The 18,890-nt window shown below is 46.9% G+C and overlaps 1 protein-coding gene across 2 annotated transcripts in view; it reads left to right on the top strand.

Moving 5' to 3' along the window:
* TTC21A (tetratricopeptide repeat domain 21A) overlaps positions 1-18,890 on the top strand; it is a 1,029,691-nt gene that overhangs the window by 745,505 nt on the left and 265,296 nt on the right. The gene's annotated exons all lie outside the window — the stretch shown is intronic.

Here is an 18,890-nt window from a genome sequence, read left to right on the forward strand (position 1 = left end):
TCACTGGTTTTTATTAGTGAAAATGTTTCATGATGCTACCTCACTGTACATCAGTTATTAATAATTCCTCTTTTAACATATATGAAAGAACTATAAACCTCCTTCAACAAACATAGTTTTTACAACGCATACTGATGTGTGTCGTTATCAGCAGCGCATGCTGGGGATGTAAGTCGTGGTTGAACTGCTCGAGCATGAGGCTCGACCATGAGTCCAGTCCCACCAAACCACCTCTGTTATCCACCACACCTACCCTCCATCCTAGTTCAGTGTCCCGGATACCCTCAAAATGTGACCAATGTCTAGCGTTCATGTCTTGCAGCCATGGCCAGTCTTCCAAATCCATGGGACATGGGCTTCGGTCATTCTACATGCCCCAATAGACAATTCAGAGTAGACATTTGCCCTTGCCGAGGACCAGGCCCAATGCCCAGGCACCAAACCTATATCACTGGTTTTTGTACTTACTTTTTGACACTTTGGAAACAATAAAACACAAGACAGATTTGCAAAACCATACTTTCACGTACTTGCTGATGCTCCTTGTGCATGCTTGCTGCAATCCCGTCCAGCACTTCGGGCTGTAGCCACGAGCAGAATTATGTTTCCCATTCAAACCTATCCTGATTTTGAAAAACTTCACCACATAGCTGATCCCTAGTGTTCATGCCTACTTTAATCCCATTACCAGTCCCTCGTGGCCATGGCCAGTGGCCAGATTGTCCGAGTCATGGATATGACTCGGACAATCTGGCCACTGGGCATGACCACAAGCGGTACCTCAGTCACCAAAGGTATATCACTATTTTGTGTACCTACATTATGACAGTTTTCAAAAATAAAACACTGACACATTTGCAAAACCATGCTTTTGGGTCCTTGCCAATGCTCCTCACGTTTGCTGAAAATCCGTCCATATTTATTTTTTTGAAGACGGTCAAAATGTACGGACAGAAAATAGTGTTATTACCTAGCCCCCACTTGACAAAATCCATTCACATTTTGCACAGATTGGGTCTATAATCTCTTTGCAAACTTATGTGCAGACTCGTCAAACAGCCCCAAAGTTATAAACCATCTAAAAATGTTGAGATACCCCCTCTAATTTTGCCTCCTCTTGACATAATCCCACCAAACTATGCAAAAACATTCAAAGTTGGGTCTAAGATCTTTTTGCTAACGTATACGCAGATTCGTCAAACAGCACCAAATGTATAAAACGTTCAAACATTCTGGGAGCCCCATCTAATTTTGCCCCTTTTTGGTGAAACAGCACCAACCTTTGCAGAAGGATTCGAGGTCTGGTCTAAAATGCTACTGCAACATTTCATATAGTTTCACTGAAGGGTGCCAAAGTTATAAGCCATCCAAGAACAGCTTTTCACCGACCCTATAATGCAAAAATATGCATGGAGGTCCTCGAACGTTTGTAAAGTTTGCGAACATCTCAGTAATGTCCACGAACATCTGAGACGTTTGTGGACTTCACAGAAGAAAAAACATCACATTTCCGGCTTTTTATGGCCATATCCCATCCCATCCTCATCACCCCTCCGCTCCCCAGAGATTGTTTCATTAGTTTGCAAGTGTAATGTTTTAATATTTTTTAACATGCTTTTTAGTTTGCGGACTACGGGCGCAGTTCGCAAATCCAACATTGCGTTAAGAAGTTCTGATACACCTCACGTTTTTAATCGACCAACCAGCGGGCACGTAAGATGTCTGTGAACGTCACGCTGCATGTTGAGATGCCCCATTCAAATTACTGCTCCATGAAAAAATAGCTGCCTTAGAAATTGGACATAGAAATAGAAAATGCACTATTTAAGAGTCTGGTTTGTTGCAAAGCAACCGTTTTGTTTTGGAGACATGGAGCGTGACACAGAACGTTGCACGCTATCTGCAGCTCGGGCAACTCATCGTCCCACACGATAAATCCGATGCCGATCGCAAGTGCAGCATTCTAATCAATCTTATCAATAATGCCAGATCGTGGGTATATATAGCCAGCCTCCCTCCCCCATTGAGCAGGGAGGGATCCGTCACAGGGCACACATGATGACCCGATTTATACATGCACAAACGTTTTCCCAAGACGTGGAGACGAGTGCGGTGTCCTCATATAGGTAGATGATATTTATGAAAAAGATAATGAAAACTGAAACTGTTTGAATGTGTCAATGCGTGGCAGAGCATGCGCAACCCTCTAGTTAACACGTGGGGAATAATAATTTATGGACACGCTATAACAGCCATTAAAATGCGCTGTTTCAAAAAAACTCACGATAACTTCGCCGAACGATAACACGCTGTAAAGGCTTTTTCTTTAGATCACACGCATGCCACGCTCACTTGAAAAAGCTGATTCTTACATCAGAACCAGCACAGATGCACCTCCTGGCACGAAAATATTGCAACACGACAATCCTGCACTATAAATGCCAAAAACACACCTTAACACACCGTTGGCATTCAAATGACCAGGAGATAACCGGGGGGGGTGTCTTGGTACCTTTACTAGACATGGGAATACAATATATAATTTACTGACAAAAGTGGGCACCCTGGCAGCCTTCTGACAGGCACTCGTTGTTTTTACTTCTATCCGCCAGGAGTGCCTTGACCAAATTGGGTTTGTTCCTGATCCTGATTACCTGTTAATGACTGGACAGCTGTCAACAAAAAACACACAGACCTTCACCATCGGGTCTGGGTTATGAGGTAACTCCAACTAGGGTGTGATAACATGTTATGGAAATTAAACTGCAGCATGAAAGGTTGTGGGGAACTGATTTCATCCTGTACTTATAGACAAGAAGTAATTACTATATGTGAACTATTTGAAGCAGGCTAATATGCAGAAAAGAAGAAATACTTACCTCATGAATGAATACCAAAATTAGTTTTTGGTTTCTCTCTAGGTAGATAGGGTGATGCATCTCCACATCCAGCTGAAACGCTGATCTCATGCAAGACAGAGTCAACCATCTGGTCCTGAAGAAGATGACAAACTAGGAAGTCATCAAAACCGGGCAACCTCTTTTAACAGGATATCCCGAAGAACACGCAGGGATACCGACTAGAACTGACTCTCCAATCACCCTCCTTTAGTAACATGGACATTGGTTTTTGAACTCTAAAGTAACCAGTGGTCTGTAGAAAACACCACTGCGAGACCATCCTAAGGCTGGACTACTCAACCAATCTAGCCTTATTTAATCCCTGGCCTTAGCAAAAAAAGGCTTTTTTACAAGTGTTGTACCATGGTGTCTTTAATGTTTGTATATACATCTTTTTAAATACAGCAAGTACTCAACAATTTAGGGCCCACACACTTCTTTGAAGGTCGAATAAAACTAGAGGGGTTCACGGCCCCTGCATAAATAGCTCCTCACAGAAATGTGGCCCTAGTGATTGTGACACTGCTCACCCTGCACTATAGGCTCTTATCACCCCAGACTGCATGCCACCCCTCCCCTAGGGACAGACACCTCACATTAGGTGAGGGCTTCCTTTCCTTTTCCAAGGACCTTTCTGAGATAATATTACAAAGGTAGCGGGCGCCCCTCTCTCGCAAGAACAGACATGATAACCTGTTCAGTGGTTATTAACCACTTGAGAGTTCGCAGCCACTGCTTTTACTCACTGTGCCTTTCACAGATGGGAAATATCCATTTGCATATCAGTCTTTGTCCTGCCCAGGGGCAGTCCAGCACCGAAATACAATGGCAATTCCAATCTGAACGAGAGTACCACCAGCAACCCCATACACGTGTTTCACCCTTGTTGGGGATCATCAGTGAGGTGAAGCTGATGCCTCTCTAAGCACAGTGAGAGGGAGACCACGTCTGGTTGCCCCCAGGAGACCTAGGGTTACCAATCCCAGGTTCCTTAACAAATAGTATTACAAAGGTAGCGGGCGCCCCTCTCTCGCAAGAACAGACATGATAACCTGTTCAGTGGTTATTAACCACTTGAGAGTTCGCAGCCACTGCTTTTACTCACTGTGCCTTTCACAGATGGGAAATATCCATTAAATTGGGGTTGCTGGTGGTACTCTCGTTCAGATTGGAATTGCCATTGTATTTCGGTGCTGGACTGCTCCTGGGCAGGACAAAGACTGATATGCAAATGGATATTTCCCGTCTGTGAAAGGCACAGTGAGTAAAAGCAGTGGCTGCGAACTCTCAAGTGGTTAATAACCACTGAACAGGTTATCATGTCTGTTCTTGCGAGAGAGGGGCGCCCGCTACCTTTGTAAAACTATTTGTTAAGGAACCTGGGATTGGTAACCCTAGGTCTCCTGGGGGCAACCAGACGTGGTCTCCCTCTCACTGTGCTTAGAGAGGCATCAGCTTCACCTCACTGATGATCCCCAACAAGGGTGAAACACGTGTATGGGGTTGCTGGTGGTACTCTCGTTCAGATTGGAATTGCCATTGTATTTCGGTGCTGGACTGCTCCTGGGCAGGACAAAGACTGATATGCAAATGGATATTTCCCGTCTGTGAAAGGCACAGTGAGTAAAAGCAGTGGCTGCGAACTCTCAAGTGGTTAATAACCACTGAACAGGTTATCATGTCTGTTCTTGCGAGAGAGGGGCGCCCGCTACCTTTGTAAAACTATTTGTTAAGGAACCTGGGATTGGTAACCCTAGGTCCCCTGGGGGCAACCAGACGTGGTCTCCCTCTCACTGTGCTTAGAGAGGCATCAGCTTCACCTCACTGATGATCCCCAACAAGGGTGAAACACGTGTATGGGGTTGCTGGTGGTACTCTCGTTCAGATTGGAATTGCCATTGTATTTCGGTGCTGGACTGCTCCTGGGCAGGACAAAGACTGATATGCAAATGGATATTTCCCGTCTGTGAAAGGCACAGTGAGTAAAAGCAGTGGCTGCGAACTCTCAAGTGGTTAATAACCACTGAACAGGTTATCATGTCTGTTCTTGCGAGAGAGGGGCGCCCGCTACCTTTGTAAAACTATTTGTTAAGGAACCTGGGATTGGTAATCCTAGGTCTCCTGGGGGCAACCAGACGTGCTCTCCCTCTCACTGTGCTTAGAGAGGCATCAGCTTCACCTCACTGATGATCCCCAACAAGGGTGAAACACGTGTATGGGGTTGCTGGTGGTACTCTCGTTCAGATTGGAATTGCCATTGTATTTCGGTGCTGGACTGCTCCTGGGCAGGACAAAGACTGATATGCAAATGGATATTTCCCGTCTGTGAAAGGCACAGTGAGTAAAAGCAGTGGCTGCGAACTCTCAAGTGGTTAATAACCACTGAACAGGTTATCATGTCTGTTCTTGCGAGAGAGGGGCGCCCGCTACCTTTGTAAAACTATTTGTTAAGGAACCTGGGATTGGTAACCCTAGGTCTCCTGGGGGCAACCAGACGTGGTCTCCCTCTCACTGTGCTTAGAGAGGCATCAGCTTCACCTCACTGATGATCCCCAACAAGGGTGAAACACGTGTATGGGGTTGCTGGTGGTACTCTCGTTCAGATTGGAATTGCCATTGTATTTCGGTGCTGGACTGCTCCTGGGCAGGACAAAGACTGATATGCAAATGGATATTTCCCGTCTGTGAAAGGCACAGTGAGTAAAAGCAGTGGCTGCGAACTCTCAAGTGGTTAATAACCACTGAACAGGTTATCATGTCTGTTCTTGCGAGAGAGGGGCGCCCGCTACCTTTGTAAAACTATTTGTTAAGGAACCTGGGATTGGTAACCCTAGGTCTCCTGGGGGCAACCAGACGTGGTCTCCCTCTCACTGTGCTTAGAGAGGCATCAGCTTCACCTCACTGATGATCCCCAACAAGGGTGAAAAACGTGTATGGGGTTGCTGGTGGTACTCTCGTTCAGATTGGAATTGCCATTGTATTTCGGTGCTGGACTGCTCCTGGGCAGGACAAAGACTGATATGCAAATGGATATTTCCCGTCTGTGAAAGGCACAGTGAGTAAAAGCAGTGGCTGCGAACTCTCAAGTGGTTAATAACCACTGAACAGGTTATCATGTCTGTTCTTGCGAGAGAGGGGCGCCCGCTACCTTTGTAAAACTATTTGTTAAGGAACCTGGGATTGGTAACCCTAGGTCTCCTGGGGGCAACCAGACGTGGTCTCCCTCTCACTGTGCTTAGAGAGGCATCAGCTTCACCTCACTGATGATCCCCAACAAGGGTGAAACACGTGTATGGGGTTGCTGGTGGTACTCTCGTTCAGATTGGAATTGCCATTGTATTTCGGTGCTGGACTGCTCCTGGGCAGGACAAAGACTGATATGCAAATGGATATTTCCCGTCTGTGAAAGGCACAGTGAGTAAAAGCAGTGGCTGCGAACTCTCAAGTGGTTAATAACCACTGAACAGGTTATCATGTCTGTTCTTGCGAGAGAGGGGCGCCCGCTACCTTTGTAAAACTATTTGTTAAGGAACCTGGGATTGGTAACCCTAGGTCTCCTGGGGGCAACCAGACGTGGTCTCCCTCTCACTGTGCTTAGAGAGGCATCAGCTTCACCTCACTGATGATCCCCAACAAGGGTGAAACACGTGTATGGGGTTGCTGGTGGTACTCTCGTTCAGATTGGAATTGCCATTGTATTTCGGTGCTGGACTGCTCCTGGGCAGGACAAAGACTGATATGCAAATGGATATTTCCCGTCTGTGAAAGGCACAGTGAGTAAAAGCAGTGGCTGCGAACTCTCAAGTGGTTAATAACCACTGAACAGGTTATCATGTCTGTTCTTGCGAGAGAGGGGCGCCCGCTACCTTTGTAAAACTATTTGTTAAGGAACCTGGGATTGGTAACCCTAGGTCTCCTGGGGGCAACCAGACGTGGTCTCCCTCTCACTGTGCTTAGAGAGGCATCAGCTTCACCTCACTGATGATCCCCAACAAGGGTGAAACACGTGTATGGGGTTGCTGGTGGTACTCTCGTTCAGATTGGAATTGCCATTGTATTTCGGTGCTGGACTGCTCCTGGGCAGGACAAAGACTGATATGCAAATGGATATTTCCCGTCTGTGAAAGGCACAGTGAGTAAAAGCAGTGGCTGCGAACTCTCAAGTGGTTAATAACCACTGAACAGGTTATCATGTCTGTTCTTGCGAGAGAGGGGCGCCCGCTACCTTTGTAAAACTATTTGTTAAGGAACCTGGGATTGGTAACCCTAGGTCCCCTGGGGGCAACCAGACGTGGTCTCCCTCTCACTGTGCTTAGAGAGGCATCAGCTTCACCTCACTGATGATCCCCAACAAGGGTGAAACACGTGTATGGGGTTGCTGGTGGTACTCTCGTTCAGATTGGAATTGCCATTGTATTTCGGTGCTGGACTGCTCCTGGGCAGGACAAAGACTGATATGCAAATGGATATTTCCCGTCTGTGAAAGGCACAGTGAGTAAAAGCAGTGGCTGCGAACTCTCAAGTGGTTAATAACCACTGAACAGGTTATCATGTCTGTTCTTGCGAGAGAGGGGCGCCCGCTACCTTTGTAAAACTATTTGTTAAGGAACCTGGGATTGGTAATCCTAGGTCTCCTGGGGGCAACCAGACGTGGTCTCCCTCTCACTGTGCTTAGAGAGGCATCAGCTTCACCTCACTGATGATCCCCAACAAGGGTGAAACACGTGTATGGGGTTGCTGGTGGTACTCTCGTTCAGATTGGAATTGCCATTGTATTTCGGTGCTGGACTGCTCCTGGGCAGGACAAAGACTGATATGCAAATGGATATTTCCCGTCTGTGAAAGGCACAGTGAGTAAAAGCAGTGGCTGCGAACTCTCAAGTGGTTAATAACCACTGAACAGGTTATCATGTCTGTTCTTGCGAGAGAGGGGCGCCCGCTACCTTTGTAAAACTATTTGTTAAGGAACCTGGGATTGGTAACCCTAGGTCTCCTGGGGGCAACCAGACGTGGTCTCCCTCTCACTGTGCTTAGAGAGGCATCAGCTTCACCTCACTGATGATCCCCAACAAGGGTGAAACACGTGTATGGGGTTGCTGGTGGTACTCTCGTTCAGATTGGAATTGCCATTGTATTTCGGTGCTGGACTGCTCCTGGGCAGGACAAAGACTGATATGCAAATGGATATTTCCCGTCTGTGAAAGGCACAGTGAGTAAAAGCAGTGGCTGCGAACTCTCAAGTGGTTAATAACCACTGAACAGGTTATCATGTCTGTTCTTGCGAGAGAGGGGCGCCCGCTACCTTTGTAAAACTATTTGTTAAGGAACCTGGGATTGGTAACCCTAGGTCTCCTGGGGGCAACCAGACGTGGTCTCCCTCTCACTGTGCTTAGAGAGGCATCAGCTTCACCTCACTGATGATCCCCAACAAGGGTGAAAAACGTGTATGGGGTTGCTGGTGGTACTCTCGTTCAGATTGGAATTGCCATTGTATTTCGGTGCTGGACTGCTCCTGGGCAGGACAAAGACTGATATGCAAATGGATATTTCCCGTCTGTGAAAGGCACAGTGAGTAAAAGCAGTGGCTGCGAACTCTCAAGTGGTTAATAACCACTGAACAGGTTATCATGTCTGTTCTTGCGAGAGAGGGGCGCCCGCTACCTTTGTAAAACTATTTGTTAAGGAACCTGGGATTGGTAACCCTAGGTCTCCTGGGGGCAACCAGACGTGGTCTCCCTCTCACTGTGCTTAGAGAGGCATCAGCTTCACCTCACTGATGATCCCCAACAAGGGTGAAACACGTGTATGGGGTTGCTGGTGGTACTCTCGTTCAGATTGGAATTGCCATTGTATTTCGGTGCTGGACTGCTCCTGGGCAGGACAAAGACTGATATGCAAATGGATATTTCCCGTCTGTGAAAGGCACAGTGAGTAAAAGCAGTGGCTGCGAACTCTCAAGTGGTTAATAACCACTGAACAGGTTATCATGTCTGTTCTTGCGAGAGAGGGGCGCCCGCTACCTTTGTAAAACTATTTGTTAAGGAACCTGGGATTGGTAACCCTAGGTCTCCTGGGGGCAACCAGACGTGGTCTCCCTCTCACTGTGCTTAGAGAGGCATCAGCTTCACCTCACTGATGATCCCCAACAAGGGTGAAACACGTGTATGGGGTTGCTGGTGGTACTCTCGTTCAGATTGGAATTGCCATTGTATTTCGGTGCTGGACTGCTCCTGGGCAGGACAAAGACTGATATGCAAATGGATATTTCCCGTCTGTGAAAGGCACAGTGAGTAAAAGCAGTGGCTGCGAACTCTCAAGTGGTTAATAACCACTTAACAGGTTATCATGTCTGTTCTTGCGAGAGAGGGGCGCCCGCTACCTTTGTAAAACTATTTGTTAAGGAACCTGGGATTGGTAACCCTAGGTCTCCTGGGGGCAACCAGACGTGGTCTCCCTCTCACTGTGCTTAGAGAGGCATCAGCTTCACCTCACTGATGATCCCCAACAAGGGTGAAACACGTGTATGGGGTTGCTGGTGGTACTCTCGTTCAGATTGGAATTGCCATTGTATTTCGGTGCTGGACTGCTCCTGGGCAGGACAAAGACTGATATGCAAATGGATATTTCCCGTCTGTGAAAGGCACAGTGAGTAAAAGCAGTGGCTGCGAACTCTCAAGTGGTTAATAACCACTGAACAGGTTATCATGTCTGTTCTTGCGAGAGAGGGGCGCCCGCTACCTTTGTAAAACTATTTGTTAAGGAACCTGGGATTGGTAACCCTAGGTCTCCTGGGGGCAACCAGACGTGGTCTCCCTCTCACTGTGCTTAGAGAGGCATCAGCTTCACCTCACTGATGATCCCCAACAAGGGTGAAACACGTGTATGGGGTTGCTGGTGCTACTCTCGTTCAGATTGGAATTGCCATTGTATTTCGGTGCTGGACTGCTCCTGGGCAGGACAAAGACTGATATGCAAATGGATATTTCCCGTCTGTGAAAGGCACAGTGAGTAAAAGCAGTGGCTGCGAACTCTCAAGTGGTTAATAACCACTGAACAGGTTATCATGTCTGTTCTTGCGAGAGAGGGGCGCCCGCTACCTTTGTAAAACTATTTGTTAAGGAACCTGGGATTGGTAACCCTAGGTCTCTTGGGGGCAACCAGACGTGGTCTCCCTCTCACTGTGCTTAGAGAGGCATCAGCTTCACCTCACTGATGATCCCCAACAAGGGTGAAACACGTGTATGGGGTTGCTGGTGGTACTCCCGTTCAGATTGGAATTGCCATTGTATTTCGGTGCTGGACTGCTCCTGGGCAGGACAAAGACTGATATGCAAATGGATATTTCCCGTCTGTGAAAGGCACAGTGAGTAAAAGCAGTGGCTGCGAACTCTCAAGTGGTTAATAACCACTGAACAGGTTATCATGTCTGTTCTTGCGAGAGAGGGGCGCCCGCTACCTTTGTAAAACTATTTGTTAAGGAACCTGGGATTGGTAACCCTAGGTCTCCTGGGGGCAACCAGACGTGGTCTCCCTCTCACTGTGCTTAGAGAGGCATCAGCTTCACCTCACTGATGATCCCCAACAAGGGTGAAACACGTGTATGGGGTTGCTGGTGGTACTCTCGTTCAGATTGGAATTGCCATTGTATTTCGGTGCTGGACTGCTCCTGGGCAGGACAAAGACTGATATGCAAATGGATATTTCCCGTCTGTGAAAGGCACAGTGAGTAAAAGCAGTGGCTGCGAACTCTCAAGTGGTTAATAACCACTGAACAGGTTATCATGTCTGTTCTTGCGAGAGAGGGGCGCCCGCTACCTTTGTAAAACCTTTCTGAGATAATACACTAACCGTAAATCAACAAGCAATACCCCGGTAACACAGTGGGCTTCCAGAAGTGTTCTATGAGTGTGAAAAGTACATCAGAGGGATTAACCACGGTCATGAGGTAAGCATGGCTTAAAGTGCTTAGTGCATATACACATACACAATCATTACAGATCACACCTTAATGATGAACGTTAATATGAGAGAGAGAGAGAGATATACAAACCAAAAGCCAAACGGACGAGACATACTCAGCAATTTAACACAGCTCCATGCTGTTGAACGCTGGTGCCTGCTATAACGTGCTCGGACAGCACACATAAATATCCAACAAAAAAAGAAGAAAGTCTCCAAAAGAAGAAGACAGGCAGCACTCCCAGGCATCGGCAAAATCGCAAGCTCGTTGCTTTTTATTCAAGTGCACAAAGTCACAAAATAAACAGGTTTCACCCACACGTGCTTTGTCAGAGTTGATAAGTGGAAAGTAAACCCCAATCCTTATACCTGTCTAGTCCAGCTTTAGGTTCAACAATCACATCACAAATGTAACAGCAAGGTTAAGCAGAGAGCCATCTTAGAATGGTGACAGAGAGCCATCTTAGAACGGTGACAGAATACAGGCACATATATAAATAAAACATGCCATGGACAATATATAATTAGAATAAGTCATTACAAATCTAAACAGTCTTGTTAGACCAATATTGCGTCACAATTATAAAGTGCAAGTGTAAAATTAAAAATCCATTAGGGCACTATAGTTCAGAACTCCTGTTAATAAGTAATAGTGTGTTACACAATACAGAACACACATGCATAAGATATAAAGTCCAAGCGTATATTGCATCTACATTCCAAGATAAACAACCAATGTTTAAAATCCCAGATAGATACATCTGAAAATTATCCAAATTGCAGAAATGAATGTGCAAGTGCCTCAGTGCATATAAAGAAATACTATGAAATAGGTATGCAGAAAGAAAACCGTATAATACAGGTAATTAGCAATCATCGATGGTCAAAACAGAATACTTTCAATCACGTCACATGCACATGCTGTAGATTAAAAGTACATGTAATTGCCAACACAATCTAAAATCCCTTTTGTGTCCACCCACATTATAATGTAACATATCTACTTACATAAATGTCAAATTATATGAATAGATCATTAAAGTGTGATTTATAAAATACATTCACTCCAGGGGAAATGTATATATGGTATCTTAATCAAATAAGCTGACAGATAGCCCATGATGTATATTGAAACATTTCCAAAAAGCTACATATGAGTATATAGTATAGCGGCTAATGCACAATCTAAAGCAAAAATATTTAAAGTGCAGATGCTAAAGAGCTAGAAGAAAGTAAAATGTTCTCTTACAATGGCGGATACCCGCCTAGCAGTGAATACAAATGCAAAAAAAAAAGTAGTATAAAATGCAAATGCTAAAGTCCTACAATATAGCTGCATGCTTTAAGCAATGAGGGGCAGTAATCCCTATTATCAAAAATCTACATAGTTTTAATACTAGAATAAAAGAGAACATTCTGTGACAAGACTGGTGGCGAGCATTATGCTTCATCTTCATTTATTTCTACTCTTCAGCAGTTCAACAAAACATATATAAAACCATGAAAAGTGTAGAACAAAACTTTTCTCTTTTCAAAACTACAATATCCATGAGTCTATGTAGTCCATGCCCTTTCCACCAGTCACAACCCACTTCCTGTGCTTGGGCTCCTCCTCGTCTTCAAGCAGATAAGTACCATTTCTTCCCTCTCCGCAAGTCAATGTTGTAATGACTGGGTTTGAGTGGAAGATTAAGATTATGCCTAGCACAGTATGTGTGTGAAAGAGAAGATTTGTTTATGTAGCATATAAAGAAAAGAAAATAATAATAATAATAATAATTTCTGTAATAATCATCCAGAGTGTTATAGGCGCGTAGTTTAGTAACACGGACGCGGGCTCTTGCGAGATTAAGTGTTTTTATTGTAGCTACGCGTCAGAGTAGATTCCGCGAAGGTTTCGTGAGGCAGAGATTTTGTTCGCGAGGCTGACGACCCCGTGTCGTAAAACCGGCACTCCAGGGGTTTAGTCAGCCTCGCGAAGACACGCAGCGCTGGCCGCGCTGGCATCTGCGAGCCGGCCCCCACCCTTGGGGAGTTGGAGCCAGCACCCGCGAGGCTCGGAGCGCGGCCGGAGAGCTTGCGAGCAGGCAGCCCCCGCCCGCGGATGGGCGGAGCTACCGCGAGCCGTGTGTAGGCTCTATGCTCCTAAGCGTTAGCCCCCACCCGCGGGTGGGAGGAGTTAGGTGCGTTACTCGCGCATCAGGACGCCGTATTTGTGCGACGTGAGAGTTTTCCTTACACACCGGCAGCAGAGCGCTCGGAAGAGCGAATAGCTTACATTGGCTTGATCAAGGCCCTGATACCAGCAATCATACGATCGTGAGCGCCATTGCTCCAGGAGAGCATATTAGGAGACTGCAGGTCCACGTGGAGAGAGCTGCTGAGCCAAGACACTGCAGATCCCTTATACTGTTACCCAACAGAAGATTGGCGCCTTAGAGACAAAGGCTTACTAGAGCCTCAGAGCTAAGAACATAAGGTGCAGCCATTGGAAAAAAAAAAAAAAAAAGAGAACAGAGTTAAGAAGTAAAACGGACTTTTACGGACTCTGATTTATCAATCAGGAGCAGTGGGCGTGCTAAGAGACCTGTCTCAGGTATTTTAGGCACACAGCACTTCAGAAAATGTCAGAGTTCGAGTGGAGCGAGGAGGAGCAGTCGCAGGACCTCGCTGCCAGCTTTAAGCAAGTGCTGGGGAGCTTCCTAGTTGATGCAGTGGCAGAGGGCGTCAGGCCACTACATGAGAGGCTGGAGACACTGGAGGCTAAGCTTTCGCAGCCTAGTAGCAGCACCGAGGGCTGGAAGCGCACGCCCACAGACCCCTTAAAAGGGGAACTCAAGGGGAGTAAAACAGCCCTCCAGAGGAAAGCCTCAGACGCCCCCCAGGGTGCTTTGGAAGGGCCAGCGAATAAGGCCCCAGAGGTGCCTGACGCGTTTGCTAAGCTGAAGGAAGCTTATCTGCAACGGCAGGCGGTGCCGGACCTCATGACTCCTCTCCAGGGGATGAAAATACAGGAGATGACCCCGGCTCGGAAGATGAGCAGGCTGACGATCAAACCTCGCAGGAAGACGAGGAGGTCGAGGAAGAAGACTGGGCAAAACCCAGTGGGGGCAAGAGAGCACGGAAGGAGAAACACCTTCTGGAACCTCAGGATGATATGTTTGACCCGGAGAGCATCCGGAACCCGAGGTCCACCGAATGGCAGCCATCCCCCCCAGTGGCACAGTATATGGCAGCAAGACTACGCAAGCCTAAGGACAAGGAGGTGAGACAACGACTGCGAGCAGAATGCCCGCGTCCAGATCTCCCGGGGAAAGTAGAGGAAGCCCCAGAGCTCGATCCGAAGATGCTGACCTTCGTGTCAAAAACCAATAAAGACCCCCGTAAGGGTATCGATAGGTCCTGGAAAAGTTGCCAGAAAAAGGTTTTAGATTTGGCAGGCCCTCTCGCGAAAATCATGGACCTCGCAGAGAGAGCAAGGGACACAGGAGAAGAAGTGGACCCCGAAGTTCTCGCGGGATGGGCCCAGAGAGCAGTATGTCTTCTTGGGAACGCCAATTGCGCCATCGCTTCGGAGAGGAGGAAGGGCCTTTTGCTCAAGATAGATTTGAAACTTAGCGACCTCTCCTCATATGAAGCGGGAGAAGGAGCCCAGGGCCTCCTGTTCGGAGAGACCTTTGGGAAGGAGATGGGCCGGTTTGTCAGGACATACGCCTCCCTCGAGAAGGCTCAGGCATCGATTCGGAAAATATTCCCAAGTAGAGTTTTTGGAGGGACCGGCCGCTTCAGAGGTCGTGCAGCCGGTCGCAGTCAAGGAGGCAGAAGACCTCAGAACCCCAGAGCGCAATACTGGGAAAACAAGAGCCAGGATACATTCTTTCCGTCCAGAGGGAGATTCCTGAGAGGCCGCAGATCCAGGGGATCAGGACGAGGTCAAGGATTTACGCCAGGTGAGAGGGATTCAGTATCCTCCTGTAGGTGGGAGGACACGCATGTTTTTAGAGAGTTGGCGCGAGCTTTCAAGCGATTCCTGGATATTGCAGATCGTCAGAGGGCTGCAGCTAGATTTCATAGAGAGCCCAGTTCAGCGGAGCAGACCGCAGAGTCAGAGGCTAGCGCAAGCGGAACAAGCATGCTTAGACAGCGAGATAGCGCAGCTTGCCTGCAAACAGGCAATAGAGAGATGCGAGACGGCCCCCAAATTTGTGAGCAATATGTTCCTAGTGCACAGTAAGGAAAAGGTGCGTCCAGTCATAAATCTCAAAGAGCTGAACGGATGGATAGTATACTGCCACTTCAAGATGGAGGGCATATATCAGCTCAGGGACTCTCTAAGAGAGGGAGACTGGCTAACGCGTTTAGGTCTGACGGACGCCTACCTCACAGTCCCTGTCCTCAGAGAGTACAGACCATGCCTAGCTTTCCGCTGGCAAGGACAATTCTGGCAATTCAAGACAATGCCATTCGGGCTTGCTTCAGCACCCTGGGCATTCACGAAGCTGATGAAGCCAGTAGCAGTGGCAATCAGAGAGAAGGGCGTCAGACTGACCATCTATCTGGACGACCTCTTACTCCTGGCAGAAGATCGAGAGGTGTTAGTATACCAAACGAGATGGGTACAAGAACTTCTAGTCTCACTAGGATTTCTGGTGAACACAGAGAAGTCAGATACCATACCAGCACAGAGATTAGACTTTCTGGGGTTCGTACTAGACACAAAGAAAGCGACTCTGGAGCTGCCAGCTCGAAAGCTCAAACATATAAAGAGGGAGATCAGGTTATGTTTAGAGAAACAACGGATATCCCTCAGGACATTGGCGAGGATAGTTGGGCTGTTAGCAGCATCTATTCAGGCCATATTCCCAGGGCCCCTGCACTACCGGGCTTTACAGAGGTTGAAGATAAAACATCTACAACAGGGTCTGAAGTATCACCAACAGGTGCCTCTAGATCAGGACTCCATTACAGAACTAGAGTGGTGGTTAAAGAATATGGAAGCTTGGAATGGGCGAGCCATATTCAGAGACAAGCCGGATCTGATAATAGAATCGGATGCCAGCCGGAAGGGCTGGGGAGCCAGATGTGGGACCCTACAGACCGGAGGCAAGTGGAGCGAAGAGGAGCTCCGTCTTCACATAAACTGTCTGAAGCTCCTGGCAGGATCATTCGCGATCAAGGCCTTCACAAGAGGAAGGGGGAAATCTTGTGTACTGCAGAAGATGGACAACATATCAGCAGTAAGGTACATAAACCACCTAGGCGGTACAAGGTCCAAGATGCTAGCAGAGCTAGCACTTTTGCCTTCGGACAGAAACATCAGTGACTGAAGAGTACCTACCAGGCTCGCAGAATGTGGTAGCAGACTGGAACTCTCGTTACCTGACAGACTCCAGCGATTGGAAGCTGGACCCAGCAGTGTTTCAGAAGCTGGACAGGAGATGGGGACCATTACTTATGGACCTCTTCGCCTCTCGGCTCAACACACAGACGAGCCTCTATTTCAGCTGGAGGCTGGACCCGGGAGTGCAAGGAACGGATGCTTTCCTGCATGAATGGGCAGGAGGCCCGCATTACGCTTTCCCTCCCTTCGCGATGTTGAGCAGAGTGCTAGCGAAGTGTCGGAGGGAGAAAGCGGAACTGGTATTAGTAGCACCTTTGTGGAAGTCACAAGTGTGGTTTCCAACACTAATGGAGCTAGTAGCGGACGTTCCCAGAGTCCTCCCCGAAGGAGAGCGACTGCTCACGGACCCAGTTGGGTTGTGTCATCCTCTGAGAGTGAGAGGGACACTCCTGCTAGTCGTGTGCAGGATATCAGGAGACGCTGGGCACTGCCAGGAATTTCAGCGCAGGCTGCTCAGCTTATCGCTGAGTCCTGGGCTCCATCCACTAGGAGGAGCTACGACGCGGCTTGGGCAAAATGGACAAGCTGGTGCAAGACCAGAAGTGTTCATCCCGTTTCAGCACCTGTAGTGGAAATACTGAATTTCCTGGCACACTTATTGCAGAACGGGAAAGCTTTCCGGACAATAGGAGTATACAGATCAGCTATATCAGCAGGGCATATGCCAATAGAAGGGGTACCGGCAGGGGAGCATCCCGCGGTAGTGAGGCTCATTAGAGGAGCGAGATTCAGAGTGCCGCCAGAGCCCAAATATAGTACAACATGGGACGTGGCGACGGTATTGCGATTATTATCAGATTGGCCATCAGATAAATACCTTTCTCTTAAACAGCTATCAGGTAAACTAGCTATGTTATTATGTCTGATTTCATGCAAACGAGTGTCAAACGTTAGAGCGCTAGAAATTAACAGACGGTCCTTCGGTCCAGAGGGAGTCACATTCTCCATAGCCAGGAGGACCAAGACAGGCACCTCCACAGTGCATTATCTGTATTTTCCGAACAATTTGAAATGGTGTGTTGCACCGTGTATTAAAGAATACGAGAATAGAACAGCAGAGAATAGAGCAGGAAATACTACTCAGTTATTATTAGCGCGCAGGAAGCCTTATCACGCAGTGGCATCAGCTAGCATAGCTAGATGGGTCAAAGAGGTCATGCAGGCAGCAGGTGTGAATGTGGACACGTATGGAGCTCATTCAGTGAGAGGAGCAATGACATCGTCAGCCGCAAGAGCGGGAGTGCCTTTGAGTGAAATAATGCTAGCAGCAGACTGGTCAAGCGATCATACTTTTAAAGAGTTTTACTTTAAGCCAGCAGAGGGTTTGGCTGGTGCGGTGCTGGGGAAGCTTTGAACAAGCATAATGCTCGCCTCCAGTCTTTTCATAGAATGAAGAATACCCCTGCTAGCTGCGCAGGGAGTATTCATTCTATTAAAGACTAAGGAGGCGAGCATTAAATTCCCGCCCGAGTACTGTAATGTATATAAATGTTGATGCATTATATGAGTGAGGACATTACATACACACCACCCTAAGATCTCTTATTATGTTTTCATAGGGGAAGATCAGAAGAATAGCGGAAGGCAGTGTCGTAGCTGAGGGTATCAAGAGTCCGGGAGAGCACCGGCAGTTGAGTTTAAAGTTCAGAAGACCCTCCGCACCGTTGGCGAGGATTAGTTAAAGAACATGAGTGACTGTCAGAGCGAGTAAAAGCAGAGGAGGAGCCCAAGCACAGGAAGTGGGTTGTGACTGGTGGAAAGGGCATGGACTACAGAGACTCATGGATATTGTAGTTTTGAAAAGAGAAAAGTTTTGTTCTACACTTTTCATGGTTTTATATATGTTTTGTTGAACTGCTGAAGAGTAGAAATAAATGAAGATGAAGCATAATGCTCGCCTTCTTAGTCTTTAATAGAATTAATACTCCCTGCGCAGCTAGCAGTGGTAATCTTCATTCTACACCATGTCTAGCTGCCAAACAATACTTTAACAAAAGATTCTCAATAATAAAGTCTTGAATGCTCGACCTAAAAGCTGTTGTTAAATGTCAATTCTTACAATCGACGTAATTGTGCAGAAAATGTGCAAAAGTGCAATAGTATATCTAATACAAATAATATAATAAACACAGAACATTCAAAAGGCACAAACCGCACATGAAAAGCACAGAGGTACAGTGCAATGATACAAGGTATAAATAGTTCTCCTTAGACGCACCAGAACAAACCTATAACCACCCCCATTGAACTGCAACCAAATATTAAACATCCAATTCCCCTATAAGTGCATATAGGTCTTCATCTTTGTTGTGTTCTTTGGGAATTTTAGTAGCACAGTTAATCATATATATAGCTTCTTTCTGTCTCACACACCTTTCTCTGTTTCTTCCCTGTGACTTCTCAGGGACACAGTCAATGGCAAAATAAGTTAAAGAAGAAAAGTCTCCTCCATGGATTTCTCCAAAATATTTAGCTACAGTATAGGAGAAATCTCTGTTTTTAATAGCTCTAATGTGCTGATAGATGTGTACTTTTACTTTGTGAGTTGTGCTTCCAATGTACCATTGATTATAGTCACAGATCAAAACGTATACAGCATATTTGCTTTCACAGCTGATGTGTTTCCTTAT

This window comes from Ambystoma mexicanum, chromosome 2q, assembly GCF_040938575.1.
Source record: "Ambystoma mexicanum isolate Mex_15411 chromosome 2q, UKY_AmexF1_1, whole genome shotgun sequence".
NCBI lineage: Eukaryota > Metazoa > Chordata > Amphibia > Caudata > Ambystomatidae > Ambystoma > Ambystoma mexicanum.